We start from the raw sequence: 12979 nt of genomic DNA, 5'->3' as shown, positions 1-12979 counted from the left end.
AGTGCATGAGATATCGCTGTAGTATAATTATTGCGAACATAAAAACTAATCTCTTCCAGTATATTTGGATTATATATACTTCCAGAAATCAGCTTTTTGTAAAAAAAAAAAAAAAATTATACGGGAGTTGCATTATTTTTTACCTTGCTTATAATATATAAGGTTTATGTTTCAAAAAGAGGATTTTTCTGCTATTATATTACAATTTTTTAGCTAAACTGTCGGAATCAGGAAAAATATTCGAATGTGGGCTAATCAGGTACTTCTCAGCATTTGCTCATGTGGAGAGGAAACCACTTAAAACTCTTCAGGAGAAGCCGGCCTGTTGACAGTTGTCAACTGGCCTTCCGTTCCACTAGAAGAGTGTTCGGCATTTTGTTCTCTACCCAGAAATCAGCTAGTAAAAATGTTTCCAATAAAAAATTGACAACGAGGTACGAGAGTGTTGTAATCCAGCATCCTCGCTAGAAATAATGATGGATATTGCAAAAATCACTATCCAACCTTTTCTATTTCAATTATGGGGTTTGAAAAAGAATTTATGTAAAACACTTATTATAAAAGCAAAAGTAACTAAAGAATAAAATTAAGAAGTAACAATAAAGAATATTAAATTAATAAGGGTAATCAATAATTCAAAGTAAATACAAATTAGAAGAATAATTATATTTGTTTAGTCAAGATATTCTCATATTTTTGTGGACCATTACTAAATACATCAATACCAATATCTTATTTCACACCATTATACAACCTCATAATTTGAGAGGACTTTCAGTGCAATTTTCTTCATTATTATTAAAATTCTGTAATTATCTTATTGGTAATGTATAATAAACTAAATTAAAAATAATTCGGTTTATTTTGTTTTTACAGGATATAAAATATTCATTGAATGCAAGATTGTAAAAACATCCTTTAGACTACATTTCACCGAATGGAACTTTCGTTCTAGAAAGTGTTCATAATTATTTTTTTTTAAGAAAAATTTGCGTTCTTATGATTTACTTAAATATTTCATTTTGAGGGCCATTTTCAACGAGTCGTAAATAACTCACTATTAGAAAATGTTAATCAAGTTGGGGTAAAGTAGGATTCGAACCACGGATCTTTGAGCTATGTTAGATGGATTGTTGAGCTAATATATATATATATATAACTAAATTATAATATTATAATAAATTATAATTATAATAATATAACTAAATTAAAGAAAAGCTTCTTGACATAATTAACATTATGTGTATTTAAAAAAAGAGATGTATGTTTAATATGTGCCCATGTTTACAAATTTTGTGTTTTTATTTAATATTTTATTTAGTGTTATATTTTCTCAATTTTTAAAATTGTTTAATTTTTTATTTATTTTATTATTTGGTTTTGCATTTTATGTTTTATTTTTATGTTATTTTGTAAACTTGCCAAACACAAGAGCTAGACTCTTTTTTGGCAAGTTCAACCTTAAGTGTTCCATTTTTCTACTGAATGTATTGTTTATTTATGCTAATAAAGGTTTTATAAAAAATATATAAAAATATGGTTAATAGTTAGATAGATCGTTTGAGTGTAAAAAAACATTAATTTTTGCTCCGAAACTTAAATTTTTCCCAAAAACTATGAGGGCCCAATGTGCCGAACAACATTAACAGCCGTGAGGTCCGTGAAGTCCGAACTCCACTGGTTAATTGAGTCGCCCATACGGACAAAAACAGTTCTATGATTATTGTCATCCACGAAGTTAGCTACAGCTTACAGCAATACAATGGGCTAAAGGTACTCAGGTCGATAATTGTATGAGCAAACTGAAACCATCCGTTACACTTTTATTGTTAAACTAAACCTCAAGTCAAAAATTTGTTACGCTTTTATTCTATGCAATAAAGCTAAAGAACTTCTTTAGTGACTGAGTATGGTACGATATAACAACGCAAAAGAACAATTACAATAAATGGTTACCGTACCTTGTAGAACACAATTTTTAAGTGTCCTCGGCACGCTAACCCAGTAAGGTCACCTTATTTTTATTAAATATACAAATATATATTTTTTTTTATACGCCTCCACTTGTTTGCGAGTAATTTTTGCTCTTAGAAATAAAAATAAGAAATTTAAAGAATATACACTTTAGTGAACGACAAAAAAAACCAGACCCACGAAAAAATATAATATAATGTAAGGTGTTTAAATTTAGTATGAAAGAGTTATGTGACAATAAAATATTTTTACCGTCTAAATTAAACGCAAACATAACATTAAATTTTGGGCGATCGCCTGGGTACTGGACCGTATTATTATTATAGTTGGAAAATTTATGTAACGCCATTTTTGTGAAAATCACCTCAGAGGCGCTGTACAATAAATAAATATCCTAGCACGTCTTGCAGCTACAGAGAGCGTAGACTGTTGGGGTTGTAGTTCCTTCTTTTTAATTATGATATATTTCAATTATAAAAGATAGTTTACATTATGTTTTAATTTTAGTGTTAAGAAGTTTAGTGTTTGAATGATATGAAAATAAATATTAAATAAAACTCATTTTTAAAACTAACAGTTCGATTGTAAAAAGTTTTGCAGCTACTGAGCGCATTGACTGTTGAAATTCTAGACCCTATTTTATTTGTCTATTTTATGGTTTATTATATAAATAAAAGACGAGTGATACTTTAATCCACAAATTTGGAATATCCAGTGACCGGTTTCATCGCTTTCGCGACATCTTTGAGACTGGTATCTTTATTAAAGAGTTAAATGCATACAATGTCTTTTATTTACATAATAAATTACAATGAACTTCTATCAAGAATTTTCTCTTACAAACTTAGATATTTTATGGTAGATAACATTTACATATTGAAGCAAGATTATCAACCATCTTGCAGCTACAAAGCGCATGAACTAGTGGAATTCTAGCAATTCAAAATTATACCAATAAATTTACAAAAAATAAACATTGAGCAGAGTAGATAATTTGTCAAGTGTTCATGCTTAAAAGTAAAGTTTGTCGGGTTGTGGTCCCGTGGCTAGTGTCTCGGACTCACAGACCAAAGGTCCGTGGTTCTTGGGTAAATCATAAGAACGCAAATATTTCTTTTTATAAAGAAAATAAAAAAAACAAAACAAAAATAAATAATTGAGCAATGTTTCAACATTATAGTTAACAAAATAAATAAAGATATCCGAAGGGTAGGTTTTGTAGATTGTAGGTATTATGTGGATAACAGGCTACTCGCTGATTCCTGAATATGCCGTTACCGAGGGATGGTGTCCGTTTTGGTCTGAATTGTTTCGGTTTTGATAAGTACGCAACATTCCCGCTCAATTTATTTATTAACGTCAATATTCGACATATGTATTTATGAGACTGGAGTAACAAGTAAATATCTGATCTGATGGCCACCCCTGGTTCAAAGTAGGGATAATTTAACCTTAGAAGTGTACAAATATTTGACATACTAATTCCTTGAAGCACATTGATGAAATAAACATTGTAGAAGCTTCGTTCTAATTGGCGTGAAAATATTTCATAACTCTTTACTTGAGTAGTCTATATCAAAGCATTACATAACGGAACGTTGGTATACACGTGTAGGGGAGACCGAGGAGAGTGGAAACAGAGGAGAGTTGAAACAATGGCGATTTCGAGAAATCTATGATCATTAACATATTACAACAGAGATTAAGAACATTTTAAAGAAGGCAATATAGATGTCTAGGCATCTACAGGGATTATGACCTGTCATTAGCTGGTTTAAGTGGCCACTTTACACACTGTGTAACATTCACCATTCTGCCCATATTTGAACATCTGTATTACTTCAATTCTTCCATTTGTTGATGTTTGTGAAGTTAAAGAGCTGAAACCTTTATTTATGCGAGTGAGATTCAACTAGTTGAATTATTTCACCTACATACTAGGCAACGTCTGAAATTTTTATTTTTACGATTTCTATACTTCTTCATGGACCAGGTGGATTCAACAAGATTTATCAACAAGATTTATCAACCTAGACATATATATTGCCTTCTTTAAAATTTTCTTCATCTCTGTTGTAATATGTTAATGTTAACAGCTCCTCAGGGAGTTTAGTCCAGTCTTTGTCTACAAAAATTTGGACAAACTCAAAATATTGTTGATAAATCTATGATCGATAGCGAACAGGGAACATCGCGCTTTTTTTTTTGACGTGCCATTTGATGGAGTCAGCAAAAGCAGTATATAGGGAGTGATTGTGTGTATACGACATGTGGACGGAAAAAAACCAAAAGTTAGTTTTTGGCCAGTATTTTGATAGCCTGTTATTTTAATACGTATTACGTGAATGCTGACGCGACATTATTCCCAATATTTACTGATTATTCCAGTTTTAAAGCGTGATATAGTTTTTTTTATAGCTTGCCTCTAGTTAAGAGGTTAAAAGCCATTATTCTGATACAGTATATTTCAACTCTCCTCTTTTATTTATTTCATTACTATAATGTTATGTGATGTGAATTTGGACTGTGAAATGTTAATTGTTCTTGTTTTAGAATGCCAAATAAATATGTGCAAAAGACTCTCTTGCTATAATTTATGATTTCTGCACGATAAAGCCCAACCAATATATTTTTATTGATGAACATACAAACGGTTGATAACAGCAGTTAAATTTGTTTCACGCGTATTTTTCTGAATGTGTTTTCTTAATTTAAACACTCTATATACATTTGCAAAATATATACATATAAGGGCGGCATATTGCTTTAAGGCAATTTCTTCCTACCTACTCAAACCATTCAGTTTGATAAAATTACAAGTACATGACATGTTGAATTTTATGATTTCATACAAAATTAAAAACAAAGATGAACTAAAAAATATACAAAATTAGGAAAGGTAAAAGGAAAGAAGAATGATAAAGGAACAACTTAAATATTTAGAAAGTTACATTTCAATTTTGACTTGAAATGTAAATAAAGAAGGTCTCTTGACTTAAATGGAAATAAAACGTCTCTTACATTAGTGAGTTGATTATTCCACAATCAAGCAGCTATTACTGGGAAAGAGGAGGCAAGAAAATTAGAGCGGTGAAGGGGTATTAAAAGGGTTTTCTCGTTACTAGAATGAAGATATAGTCCATTGTGATTTGTGAAGTAGGAATATTTAAAATATTGTGAAGAAGTGATAGAATGTAAATGCTTCTTCTTTGCCTGATACTGAGCCAGTAAAGTAGGGTGCGATATTCGGTCATGTGATCGAATTTGCGAAGATCGAAGATACAACGTATACAAACATTCTGTAATCGTTCCAACTTATCAAGTAATTCAGTTTTGTTTTTATTTTAAAAAATAATTCATTAATAATTAATAATCCCTAAATACCAAACTGTTACTACCTTGACCTCTTTTTCAACTTACCTCGGTACTAGGAGAGTTGTAACGCAGGGAGTTTTTTTAGTTTTAACCGATTTTTTCATTGACCTGATTTTTTTTTCCGGTTATTTCATTTAAATTACATAATGTATAAAATTGACTACGTCATTGGATATGAAGTTCATTGAAGTAGGTATATTTTAGGCTGAGATAATTAGGTAATGAAAAAACTGATTCAACCCTCCTCGGTCTCCCCTACAAATCTACATACGTTCTCGAACATGCATTTCCGTCTCTGCTGTCGCTCTGGTTTTTGTCGCTCTCAAGTCCGGTATACTTCAGATGTGTTGCTATGACCAACGTTCTCAAGTATGTAAAGTTGTAGTAGTCTGGACGTCAAGGTTACCGAGTGTCGTTTAAGGCCTCAGAATAATGAAAGCGCCAAATCTAATCAGAGTTATCAACCTGCCTACAAGGTGAACAAAATCTATTTAACTCTTCAAATATGTGGTAAATAATCCCCTTTTGCCCGGTGATGTAACATCGTGTTACCACTAGTAAAAGATGAAATATTCTAAAGTTCAGACATTTAAAAAAAAAATGGAGACATACTGTTCAATAATTATTTTTTCATAATTTATGCAAATCAACACATAATTTATACTCTGTTATAGCAAAATAAATAAAAAATCATAAATACGCCGCTCATATTACGCGCGTGAATCCCCCATCACTGTCGTCAACCGTCTGAAGACTGAATCTGTTTTACCCAGCCACAGAACAGCTTCCCTGTCTTCCTTGTTATGAGTTCTATCTTGCTCTTGCTTATACAGATGTGTTGCTGAATTAGCGGACATTCTTTCTTCGCGTAGCGAGGTTAAACATTTTTTGTATTAACATCGAGCATAGTTATAAAAATTTTGCTTTCCAAATCCAGTGTGAAAATGTACATTTGAAGATTACAAAAAATACGAGTTCATCATTTAAAAAAAATATAGATAAAACAAGTTTTGTCTCCTATGTCGACTAGTGTGACATCACAGCCACGTAAGAGTTATTACCAATATTTTGAGGGGGTCCAAATATTTGTAGAAAACTTAAAATATAGACCATATTGTGAGTCTTTCCAAATTTTCATAGACAAGAATTGGAATGTATTACAAAACCAATGAAGAACATTGTACAGAAGGGTATATAAAAGTCTAGGTATTTTCAAGGCTTATGACCTATTGTCATTGGCTGTAATATTCACCCTTCTTTCTGTTCAAACATCTAAATTCCTTCAATTCTCCCATCTGTTGACCTTTGTGAAATTAAAGAGCTGAAACATTTTGATGCGGGTCAGATTCATCTGATTAAATAATGTCATCTACATACCAGGCAACACCTAAACATATTTTTTAAATTTTATAATTTTTCTTGGACCAGCTGGTTTTATCAACAATAATTTGAGTCTATTCATTTTTTGTTGATAAGAACTGGATTCAACCGCATTGGAAGTTATTAAGAGAAAAATTGAAGGAATATAGATGTTCAAGCATAAGCAGAATGGTGAATGTTACACAATTCATAATTTAAAAAAATCTTTTCGTGTGCTCTTTTTCATTAATAACATTATGTTTAATTTTTTTACGAGTGGTATTATACGGAATGACTTTTGACAGGCACGCTTTTTTTTTCTTTTTTTTGCATTGTATTTATTTATATGTAGAAAACTTTAATTTGCCTACAATTTTGGTTAAATTGTAAATATTGTTATTTTCATTCTATTTTATTTTATTGGGTATACAAACAGTATATACACAAATATTGACAACTTCTTTATATATTAAGTGTAGAACACTCATGCACACACCAAAAAAGTTGTTTACACTTAATACAATAATTTAAATTATGTTAAAAACAAACAAAAACAAATGTAACAGTTTTCTGTTACATTTGTTATTTTTTTTTTATTTGAAAAAAATATGTAAGTATATAATAATTAAGTTAAATATTTGCTTCTCTTAATATTTATATGATTTTTTACCTAAATTTACAAACATTGTCATAAAAAACATCAGCCTTGGTAAATCTATTGTTATATTGGTCGCAGATTCTAGGTATTGTAGATTGTTTCAAATACTTTGTTGACGCGTTATCTGTGTAAAACAGAAGACTTGTCTTGTCGGTCTAGATGTCACATTAAATAAAAGTCTTTAAAGTAGGTTAGGGAAATCAAATTTATAATTTATTTATTTGTATCAAAATACCTGGTATAACATTATTCTTCGATTTTTAAGAGATTTTTATTCCATGGTACTGCATACTTTTACCATAGTTAGAAAAGTTAAGGTTTGACCGGTAGTCGTCCTGTTTAAAGAATTTTTGTTGAACCCTGTCTAGTCTATTAATACTAACATAATAATTAGGTGACCAAATAGGAGTACAGTAATCTAGCTGAGAATGAACAAATGTTTTATTAAGTTTTTCATATGTCTCCGCATGTTTGAATGGTTTCGATACCCGCATATTAAGTCTGACTATTTTATATGTGTTTTTCAGGACTGATTCAATTTGAATATTAAACATCAGTTTCGTATCAATAATAACACCTATGTCGCGAATTTGACTATCTGTTATAGACATAGGGATGTTATTGAAAGAGTAAGGAAAGCTGATCATCGTTTATTTGCGCAAAATACAAAATGAGTGACATATTACAACAGAGATGAAGAAAATTTAACAGAAGGTAATATAGAAGTCTAGGCATTTACAGACCTGTCAATGGCTGGTTTAAGTGGCTACCTTTACACACTGTGTAACATTCACCATTCTGCCTATATTTGAACATCTATATTCCTTTAATTATTTTATATGTTGATGTTTGTGAAGTTAAAGAGCTGAAACCTTTATTTATGCAATGAAACTATTGAAATATTTATAAAACCTTTATAAATAGGTCATAAGCCCTGTAGATGCCTAGACTCCTATATTTCCTTCTCGTAAATGTTCTTCATCTCTGTTGTAATATGTTAAAATAAACAGCTCCCCAGGGAGTCGAATCCAGTCCTTGTCTACAAAATTTTGGACAAACTCAAAAAATTTGTTGAAAATGAGTGACATTTACTTATTGATTTCGAAAATTTCTCTCGAAGTTCTAATCATTTTCTCTAAAAACCAATCCAATCCTTGACAGATACCTGAATTTTTTTCTTGTAAAAAAATTAATGATTTTTCCCAGTCAATCGATCTGAACCAGTTTTTTTGGGGATAAAATATTTTTTTATGCTATATCTGTCGATTTGTAACTTCTATTACACAACAGAATTCAGAAAAAAAAACTACTTAATTATACGTATAAAACGAAGTTTTCTTTTATTTTTATAATAAATATACCGTAAACGCCAACTTGTATAATATTTTCATAATTCAAGGTTTACGGATGCCTTTTAAATCCGAAGTGTTTTAATTAGAGTTTATCGTACGTTCAAATTAAATAAAATTATTTGCATTCATGCGATCACCCGGTAACTGGTAATGTCAATAACATGTAGCTCCATATTTCATTATGTATGTATGAAGTATCACTAAATACCTACTTGTATTTTGGCAGTGTATAAATAGTTCCTGATTGCAAACTTCGGTCTGCTGTATGTTCAATAATAATGAAACCATATTGACTACATGCTTTTATCATGATAATTGAGAATTGGTGTGGAAATTTGCAGGAATAAAAATGGGGAGAATGAAGAAGTTTAGCCCTACTGAAATTAAATACAAAGAATGTTTTCTCGCGCGCGGTAAAAATTAGTGCATTAAATTGGTAAGAAAAGTTTCTTTAAAATGTACGAAAAAAATAATAAAAAATATTTTGTACAAAAACTCACTACTTTGAATGACGTCACTGGTTCATATGAACCATCCATTGATCTGAAAGCTTTGAAGGATATCCGGTTTGGTCACCGTAAACGAACCAATCGAAAGAACTGTCAGAGAATAACCTCTGACGTCTCACGTGAAGTTCTTTCAGAAATGTAAAACTTTCAAAAATTATAGCGCTGATAATACGATATATTAAAAAAAAAAACAATATTTGGCTTAGTTTAATATTATATTATTAATAAAAAAAATAAAAAAAGACACTGAAATTCCTCATTGTGAATGTCACTAGCCCAAAACAACTGTGAGATAAACCCGAAATGTCTAATTTTGAGATACACATGAAATAATCTTTTTTGCTTTACATATTTAACAAATATGAATTTATATGCTTTCAACTTTTAAATCATTAAAAAAGGAATGGCCCACGCTCAGATGCTAAAATCTTTGCGGGCATTTTTTCCCAATTATGTTATAGCTTAATTTTAAGATGTATTTTTTAAAGTGTATTTTTGTAATTAAAATTCTATGTAAATACATGTATGGAAAAATAAACAAATAATCAAAAAAAATAAATAATAATAATAATAAAAATAATGTGACCTCACTGGGGTTACCCGTGCCGAGGATACTTAACTATATACTTTTTTTTACATGTGAGACTATACAAAGAAGACAAAATATACAGAGAAATAACAAAAAATTTCCACAGTTTTAAACATTACGTATATATGTTTATTGAAAGAACTCTGCAGAACAACATTTAAATAATTTTAATACATTCTTGAGATTAAGTGTAGGGTTATTTATTTTATTTATTTTTATTTATTTTGTTCATTAACGCCCAAAAGGCATTTACAAAAAATAAAAATGAAATACATGCTAACAAACTAAATAATAAACAGAATATACAGAAAAAAATTGTGAAATTAGTTAAAAAGAATATGATAAAAAGTTTTAAAGTAAAAAAAAAAACAATAATAACAACGGTATGCAAGAAAAAACAGAAAGCATATAAACAAAAGATATAAGCTTATGAAATAAATTCTTTAAGGCAAACAATAAATAAAGTGTTACGGTAAGCAAGAAAGACATTTTTAAGTTAAATTAATAAACAAGCAAGCATATATTATCACGAAAAAATAAGAAATAAAAATACTTATCTATGAAATGCGTATTTGCCAATACTACAGTGCAATTTGATATAATAGTAAAAAATAAAAAAACAAGTATAAGGTAATAAAAATAAACAAGTTAGTATTTTTTTTTAATTTATGAAATTGAATTGTCAATAATAGTTTGACGAGCAGCTACAAATAAACTTAATATTGTGGACTTATAAGATGGTAAAGAATTGGACAGAATGTCTGCAGCCGTTCCATAAGTGTTACCTAACCTATGCAGTCTCGGTATCAATGAATTGTTTTGTTGGTTGGAAGAAGTACTGGAGCAATGAAACAATAAAGTACTCTAGTGTTGACAGCAGGTACTCTTAAATTAATCAATTCAAGTATTTTTGGTGCGTCAAAAAGAGAGTTTACAATTTTATACAGTACAATGAGATCATTAATAGTTCTTCTTTCAGAAAGTGTTGTTAGGTTAAGCAGTGTTAATAAATAGTCATAATTCATATTTTGAATTGGAATGTTTAGTTTCTAGTTTATATATCGTAGAAATTTATGTTAAATGTTTTCTATATAAAAAACATGAACATTATAGCAGGGTGACCATATTGATGAATTAAAATCAATAGAATTAAAATTACTTCTTACAAGAGAACAGTATAATATTTTCAATGATCGGGTTATGTCAAAAATGAAATATAAATAAATAAATAAATAAATACGAACATTAATTTTCTGTTGAAACGTCTCTTGAAATAATAACGTGTGAAAACAAAATTTCAAAACGAAGTATCTAATTTCTTAAATCAGTAAAATATATTCTGCATATTTTTTGTAATTCATTTCATTGAATAATTAATTGGTCAGCATTTAATGTGCATGTATTATACTTAATAGAAAAACAAGTTTCTCTTGAACATATTTTTAGAGTAGGCAGTACTTTAAATATAATAATAACGACTTATATTCCATTGACGCCATGGTCGACAATTTCATGTATCGATTTTCGAAGTTCGTCAAGTTAAATATTTCGCTAACCTAAAATTAGGTTGACATATTGCATTGATTTGGGCACACAAATTAGGTGGAGGTAACTGCCAAACCCGTAATTGAATTTTTTGTATCTGATATTTTATTGCTGCATAAATATTTATGTAAAATCTTGGTATATATTTTGCTAATTGCTGTTTTTAATTAATTCCTTGACTAGTATATTAACATGTCAAAAGTGCACTAAAAACACAAAACAAAAACCAAACACGAATAATCACCTCTTTAGAAAATATAATTTATTGCCTATCTAAAATGCACTACAGTGGTATAAAGGCTAAGAGACTGACTAGCGGAAAGCTCCAGGTTTGATTCCCAGTGAGAACAAAAAAATAAAATATGTTTTTTTTAAGAAAAATGTGTTGATTTACAGTGCCAGACAATTTTGATGAATAAGTATTTTAACATAGTTTTTCTATCACTCTCTTTCAAATGCCTCCCCGGTACTGTGCAAAAGAGGCAACTGCGTGTCGGACTGATTATGCTTAACTAAAATCGACTTTAAACTATCCAGTTTTCCGCACTCCAAAACTTTTTTTTAAAAATTATTTTCTGCGTCGCTAACTTTTCCGTTTAAAAAAAAAATAATAATTTATACAGTACGTTCAAAGACGGCAGATAAAACTATGCTCTTTTATGGGTCTTTAGATGGTCCTAGCTTCCATAAGAAACAATTTATCAAAAAAGCAAAAAAATAAAAACACGCCAATGCTAAAAATATATGTAGCGTGTAAAAAAAATATTTATTCAGGGAGAAAATACGAAAATACGTTTCCATGAAAAAAGGACACTTAGTACACCAACATGTAAATAAGAAAAACACATAAATTACATACAGAGTAAAAAGAGATGCAAACACCTTCCATGCCCGAATATGCACTTAGGATAGTAATATTATTTTTTTTAGTTTTTTTTTTTTATCAAAAAGTTGGTTATATTGAAAAGATATTTTATCATTTATACAATAGGGAATTTTTTTTTGGAAACCTTTTTTAATGTAAAACACATCCTCGATGTTTAATTTGGGTGATTATTTATTATTTGAATGTAAAATTTTAACTCCTGAATCCTTATTAAAATCATGATTTGAATTTATGAGATGATTGGCAAACTCTCAAAAAATATTTTTATTTAAACATCTAATATGTTTTTTGGTTGCAACTGAGAGAAAACATTTTCGAGATGGGAATATGGAACCCAAGGCAATTACAAGGCTTATGACCTATCGTTGGCTGGTATAAAAATTGAAAATTTATTTTTAGGCGTTGCGTAATAGGTGAATAGCTTTAGCCGGATAAATCTCATCCACATGATAAAGGTTTCAGCTCTTCTACTTCACAAAAGTCAAAAGATGGAGTAGTTGATAAATGTGGATGCTCAAACATAGGCAAATCGGTAAATGTTACACGGTGTGTAAAGTGGCCACTTAAACCAGCCAACGACATGTCATAAGCCCTGTAAATGCCTAAACTTCCATACTCCCTTCCCAATTTTTTTTTCCCTCTTTTGCAACAAATTTTGATCTAAATCTCTCCCTAGGGAGAAAATCCTGCCTGTCTACAAACATTTAGACTTTTTAAATTTTACTTCAGTTC

Source organism: Micrasema longulum, unplaced genomic scaffold (assembly GCF_059751315.1).
Source record: "Micrasema longulum isolate JH-2025_06_02 unplaced genomic scaffold, ASM5975131v1 h1tg001212l, whole genome shotgun sequence".
NCBI lineage: Eukaryota > Metazoa > Arthropoda > Insecta > Trichoptera > Brachycentridae > Micrasema > Micrasema longulum.
This window is presented reverse-complemented; position numbering follows the sequence as displayed.